Source organism: Leptonychotes weddellii, chromosome 3 (genome assembly GCF_054177405.1).
Source record: "Leptonychotes weddellii isolate Sample4059 chromosome 3, ASM5417740v2, whole genome shotgun sequence".
Classification (NCBI taxonomy): domain Eukaryota; kingdom Metazoa; phylum Chordata; class Mammalia; order Carnivora; family Phocidae; genus Leptonychotes; species Leptonychotes weddellii.
Window position 1 is genome coordinate 45,551,760 of NC_138371.1, and position 6,578 is coordinate 45,558,337.

Genomic DNA, 6,578 nt, shown 5'->3' on the forward strand with positions numbered 1-6,578 from the left:
ATTCCTGTTTCTAGTCTTAGGTGCTGGTTTATAATAACAACCTATCAAAATGTTGCATGCAGCTTCAAAAAATGTAGCCATCATCTGAGAGCTATACTTAACATCAAATGCCAAGGCAGATTTATCAGCAGCTGAGGCCTGGAGCATAGCCAGTTGGCGCACTGAAGCTTTGCTCACTGAAACTCACCATCAGAGGATGTACATTAGAGGAAGATGGACTCAAGCCAGATATCAAGAAGCTGTGGCTCAGCAACTTGAATTAGGATGACAGCAAATAAGGAGGACTGGAGGAGGGGCATAAAAGTACACAGAGACAACTTCAAGAAACATAATATTGCCATTGCCCATCAGAAAATAACAGTAGCAGCAGATAGACCAAGCTTAGCGTGCCTACAGAGGTGAAGAGGCTATATTTTTTTTTTTTTTTTGCAGAAATGCTTGTAACATCTAAGAGAAAATGGTGATTCATAAAAAGGAACTAAACATCACCTAAAATGCAAAGAGACAAAGAGATGAAAACTCATTATGGAAATGACCTTAGTCCAACCAAGTGTATCATCAAATACAAATACTCTGCATAGAAAACATGGTTTCTACATATTCCAAATGGCCACTGACCTTCTCTCCTCTAATCCTAACAGTTGTGCAAACTTGGAAGCCTCTGAAATAAATCCCATCCTGCCAGAAATACTTAAAATGATTTCTGTTTTCCTGATCCAAATAATTGTATTTCACTTTTCCTATTCAGAGAGCCTAATGACAATCAACTGAAAGGGTTTTACTTTCCTAGAAAGTTGTGCATAAATTAGTGAGCATTCAATACTGGCTTTTTCATAGATTAATAAAAGGAAAGAGTAGAAATCTCTCCTAGTTATGGTGGCCTTCCTAGGAGCAGGCCTCTTTCTGAGTAGAAAAATAGTGCATGCATAAGACAAAGCCAACCAATGACTACCAACAATGGCAACGACAAATAGATCTCAAGGAGCCAGAACAAGTTTGGATAAGGAAAGGGGTTGCAAGCAGGAAGAAAAGCATCAAAGATAAAGAGTATCTTGAGCCAAAAGAGGACCAAGGGGCAATCAGAAGCCCAAGGATTATACCAAGAATGTGTAAAAACCGAAAGAGCTCACTTATCAAGTTGACATATTTTTTAAATAATATCTTATTTTGGCAAATTCAGAAATACAACCACTCATACACAGTGCTGATGGAAATATAAATTGCTACGCTGATTCATAAGAGAAATTTGGTGATATGCTTTAAAGGTTTAAAAATGTTCAGGTTTTTTGATCATGCATTTCCACTTCAGAAATTTTTTCTATCAAAATCCCAATTTTGTTTAAAGGAAAAGTGTGTTAGTGCCTTAAGGATGCCTGAAAGAACAGTCTACAAAATATCAGTAGTGATTCTATCTGGGTGTTGAGGCAGCAGGTAAAATTTTATTTTCTGTTTTTCTCTTCTCTGTTTTCTTTGGAATTTTCTCTGATAAATAGATACTAATCCTGTAATATAGAAAATAAAATACCCTTATCTGACAATTAAAAGGGCATTGGAGTAAAAACACATGCAAGCATCAAGAAGACTTGATCACAGTTTTAAGTCTTTTCTAAATTATTTTATGGGTCCAGGGAGGCCAGAGTTAACTTCAGATGTATTTCCTGAGACCCTACAGTTGCGAACTAATAAAAGAAGACTATTATTCAAAGTGAAGAAGGCTGACAGTGAGGAGCAACAACTTCTACTGGAAAAAAAAATTCAAAAGCCAACAATCCTCATCCTTACATAGATAGAGCCTCCATCTCTGTCTCCTACCAAGAAATATAGGAAACCTGAGAGTAGCAAGAAACTGTGTGATACAGACTAGAAACAGAATAGAACAAGTATTGTCCTTGCTTTCCTGTTCTTCCACGCCTTCGAAAGCACTCTATTATGCCTTTTGAGCAAAGCAAGGGAAGTTGTTTTATGGGATCAAGAAAAAGGGAAATTTCAAAAACAGAAATTCTTCTGTTTCAGAATTTATTCTGCTCAATTTCGTTAATCCAATGAAATTTCTTCTAATAGTTTGTGAGACCCAAGAAGATAGAAGCCAAGTCTGAGTTGTCTTTGTATCTTCGGTGCTTAGTACAGCATGTAGCTCAAGGAAAGTTTGATGAATGAATCAATCAATCAATGGATGGATGAACGAATGAATGAGTGAATAACAATTTGAATCCTTTCAATAAGACTCTACAACCATCCCATTTTTTTACAGGAGAAAGTCAGTAACTTGTCAAACCAAATGTCTTTGGAATAACATATAAATATACAAAATACATTCATAGAAATTTCCACCAATCCATTTTTACAGGTACTTGTGTTAAATTCAGCACCTACCCTCATTCATCAGGCTCATAATGCATCCATCATAAAGATGCCAGTTGCCACACTTCTCAAGGTAGTTCAGGGCCTGTGCTTTATGATTGAATCATTTAAAAGAAACATTTAGGTAGTTGACCCACAGTGAATTTAACAAGAGCTTGACACGCATCAGCGGTATCGCTGCCCCCTCATACACGGATGAAATCGGTGCTGACTGGGTGACAGCCTTTATTGCAGGACAGTGAGGGGCCTGAGGGCCTTTATTGTGAATGAGAATGACAGCACTTCAGAAAGGCCTGATGCAAATTCTTTGGCAGGTTATATAGCCACATACAAAAGTACTCTTGCTGCTGTCACACATCATTTTTTTTTAAATGTCAAACTTGTAGTACACTGCATAAAAAAAAGCTAAAGAAAATTCTAGTCCTGATTACATGTGAAATAACAAATTAAAAATTATTTGAATCCCAAATCTAGACCATGATAAGAAAAAAAGAAGAAGAAGAAAGAAAGAAAGAAAAAAGAAAAACCAACAGTGACTTCTGTTGTTCTCATGCTTGTGGCTTAAAAAAAATGACTGGATTCTTTTATTAGCAAATATGTTCTTTTAAATTTAATCATTTCAATTATTTAGCAAGAAAACACTTGGACAATACCAATGGAATTATAGTGCTAAGCTCCACTGTTTCCAAGAAAATTCATTCAAGGTCAAATTCATTCTGGATGGAGTGAGTTTAGTTATCTCCTTTCTAGACTCCTGCCTTCACTTTCTGCAAAAGGCCATTCCCTTGTTCATTCTCAGTCTATCCCTCCCCTGAGCCAACTGCTCTTACTGTTAGTCTTCAGAATTCCATGAACCCTATTATCTATCTACCTGGACCTCTGTTTAGTGCCTCCTACTAGACTTTCTTGACACTGTGTTCTGACCACTTACCTGTTACCTGCTTAACAACAGTAAAAACTCGGACTTACCAAGCTTAACTATAGCCCGGTCACTGTACTTAAAACTTTACATTAGTTATCTCTAATCCTCACCATAGCCCACCAAGGCAGGTAATAGCATCACAGTTTCACTGGTGAAGAAAATGAAGCTGGGAGGACTGAGCAGTTTGTCCTAGGAGAGGATATACGGGGAAAGCACGTGGCCTTGGAGTTAAACAAATCTGAGGAGTCCTATCATTAGCTAGGTATATCATCCTAAGCAATTTTACCTGACCTCTCTAGGCCTCAGTTTCTCAATAATAAAAATAGGAATAATAAAATATAATGGGGAATTTGGGGGAAAGGGAATATGTACCCTATGGAGATGAACTTTCTGTGGCCATGCCACATAATGACTTTTCTTTCCTGATTAAGAGAAAAGAAAATATTAGCAAACTTCTATTCCCGGGATTGATTGCCTAAGACCACTGCATTCTTTCTTTTTTTAAAAAATAAAGATTTATTTATTTATTTGCGAGAGAGAGCATGCAGGCGCATGCGCACACACTTGAGCGGGGAGGAGGGGCAGAGGCAGAGAGAGAGAGAGATTCTAGAGCAGACTCCCACTGAGTGTGGAGCCCAACTTGGGACTCAATCCCAGGATCATGAGATCATGACCTGAGCTGAAACCAAGAATCAGATGCTTAAATGACTGAGCCACCCAGGTGCCCCAGCACTGCATTGTTTCATGTAAGATTCCTACATGTTTCCCTCAGGGAGAATGAATATGTACATCCCACATCCTGTTTTAGTCATACTTCATCCTATAACATATCAGTTGCCCCAATCTATTTAAGCAAATGATTCTCCTTTTTTTTAAGGTATTACATTCTATCCTTGTTTGAGCTGAGCAAAAGAGCAATAGGATTAAAACCTAGAGAGTCTCAAAATTTCTTCCTCAGCCACGCCCTCTGCCTTATGGATGCTGGAAAAGTTATAAGTTGCTGGAGAAGGATGATCCAAAAATTTTCCACAGTAGTCCAGCAGTAAATTTTTGCATTGCCCTCTGATTTTCCACTGCAAACACTAGCATTTAACACAAGCTTGACACAAGATCCTCAGACACTTGAAATCGTTCACTTTCTAGCAGGGAGCTGAAAGCTTTGAGAACGACATTAAAAATAGGGAATAAAAGGTCACATGAAAACTTCTGACTATTTTCTGTCTGTTACTGTCCTCATATTTACTTCCCTTTGTATTAAAAGAACCAGAGTCTGGCCGAGAGAAGGGGGACACCTATAATTTCTGAGATCCTAAAACAAAGGGCAAACAAAAAGAATAAAAACCTGCTCTTGAGATATATTCAAAAATAAGATAAGTAAGCTTTTTTTTAAAAGATTTTTTTTAATTTATTTATTTGAAAGAGAGAGAGAGCACAAGTGGGAGAAGCAGACTCCCCACTGAGTGGGGAGCCAGACGTGAGGCTCAATCCCAGGACCTTGGGATCATGATCTGAGCCAAAGGTGGACACTTAACCAACTGAGCCACCCAGGCACCCCAGGAAATAAGTAAGCTTTCATAAAAGTAGACTCAAAGGTCCACATGAAGTGTTTATTTATCCAGAGGCAGTGGAGTATATTGTCTCTGGCCCAGAAACTGACAATACCATTTTGGGTTTTCAAGCTCATTGGCAGGCTGAACTACTATCAGTGAGCTAGTCTCACCTCTCCATTCTTTTCTTTCTCATGGGCGTTCACCCTCCCCAGGTTTCTTGGCATCAAGACCAACTAGATATGAGCACTCGCAGATTTGTACAGAGCTATCTTTGTATCAGAATATATACATATATAACACATAATAAAATACATAAAACTTTATAAATATGTATAAGTATGTATACGTGTGTGTACTTATATAAACAGCTGTGTTATATAGACTTTGAGCTTTATAAAATATGGAATCGTAAGACAGACATGACTGCCGTTGGAAATATTGATAGGATATAAATTTGTACCTGATGCAAATTGCAAATCATTTACCATATGAATGGACTTGCTCTGGTTTGCTTCTTTCTCCTTTTCCCGCTTCTAAGCTTCGCGCAGTGGCAGCATCATAGCCAATGAGGTTTATCCGAGGCACAATTATTGCTAATTAAAAATTTTTCCTTTTCCCACTTGTCTCTGTCTTCTTTTCTCTAAAAGTATAAAACTTGATGTAATTTCTGGTGTTTGAGAAGTAATATACTCTGAGCTTCTCACCACCGCAGTGATTTGTAAGGAGCTTGTATTACTGAAAGTGTTTCTAACAATTTCTACCCCTATAAAGAACATATAGATTTTTTTTAATCTTTGGTAATAATGTCTACTTCATGAGATTACTGTAAAAATTACGTGACATATTTATAAAGTACTTAGTATTCAATAAATAATCATTATTTACCTAATACTCCACTTACTTAGTAAGTAGGTACCGAAATACAAACTCAGGCTCTGCCATTTCCGTCACTTGGGCAAATTCATTTTCTTTTTGGTACTCAGTCTCCTTACCTATACAAAAAGGAGATAATATAGTATCTACCTCACAGGTTTGTTAGGTCTCTGGAGCCGATTTTATAAAGGCATTAATGCCAAGCATGAGGGCTCTACCTTCAAGATCCAATCATCTCCCGATGGCCCCAACCTCCTAATACCTCACATTGGGCTTTGGGATTTCAACATCTAAATTTGGGGGGGACACATTTAGACCATAATATATACCCTAAATACTGTATAGAACATATTTATACTATAAAAGTATTTGTTGTTTATCTGAAATTTAAATTTAATGAGGTATCCTGTATTGTTATTTGCTAAATCTGACCACTCTACACTTTTCTATATCCAGTTCTAACATGCTAAATTAGAGCAGGATGTACCCTTACTTCAGAATCTCATTACTATGAATTATCTTCCTCTTTGGCCTTATTCACTGGCAGGGGGAGCACGCGGCCAGATAAGAAAGGCAAAGGTAAAGCATAGAATTTCCTGTTGCATTCCCAACCTTACAGGAGCTAATTTCTCTGTATAACTGAGATTGTCCTGAATTCTCCTCATTTTGTTATGGTTTGTTCCAAACCTTTCTTAATACATAAATACCTCACAACAAATAATGCTACCAAATTTCATAATTTTAATGTCACTATTTTCTATTTTATATTTTCTTCATGCCAATGACTTTTTCCTTTTAAGGTCCATATGATTTCAAAAAAGTCTCTGAGATCTTAATAATAGGGCCAAATTGCCACTTGCCTTATGCTTTCA

At 37.3% G+C, this 6,578-nt stretch overlaps 1 pseudogene; it reads left to right on the forward strand.

Moving 5' to 3' along the window:
* The first annotated feature begins 5,369 nt into the window (after window positions 1-5,369).
* On the forward strand, window positions 5,370-5,519 carry LOC115944348 (U4 spliceosomal RNA; annotated as a pseudogene).
* Window positions 5,520-6,578: the final 1,059 nt, after the last annotated feature.